A 607-nucleotide genomic window follows, 5' to 3' on the forward strand; every position below is an offset into this window, starting at 1 on the left:
TTGAATTTTTTCTCGTGAGGTAGTTGAATACTGTAGATTATTTTTTTCGGAATATAAAAATGCCAAATAAAGAAAGAAGAAGAAAAATAAAAGAAAAGGAACTCAGAGAAGACGCAAAACGATGCAGGACGCATCGGAAAATTAATGATAACAATTTGATCGTTAAATAAAGAGCTATTTATTTTTTTATGTAAATATTAGGTAAGTTAAATTACCTTTAGTATTGAAAGCGTAGTTTAAGTATTAGTTATTGAGAAAAACGATGAAGAAAAACTAAGTTAAAAAAATATCAGGGCCTACCTAGATCTAGGAGTAGGCTAAGTTGAAAGGAAAACGATGAAGAAAAACTAAGTTAAAGAAATATATTAAAATATAAAATTGAAAGGAAAACGTTAAGAAATAAACGCATACAAAATGTTACTTTAAGTAATTATATGTTCCCTATTTCATTGTTTATTTTTCAATACAGTATATACATTGGAGTTGTGTTATATGGTTACGCATCATTGCACTCTGTCATTATTGTTATCTGTAGCTGCGTGTTTTCCGTGCAGCAAAATAATCTGTTCGCGCGCAACGCAAAACCGAAGGCAATGTAATTATTATT

The sequence above is a fragment of the Anneissia japonica genome, unplaced genomic scaffold (assembly GCF_011630105.1).
Source record: "Anneissia japonica isolate Jap-2015-1 unplaced genomic scaffold, ASM1163010v1 scaffold287637_len26387_cov171, whole genome shotgun sequence".
Taxonomy (NCBI): Eukaryota; Metazoa; Echinodermata; class Crinoidea; order Comatulida; family Comatulidae; genus Anneissia; species Anneissia japonica.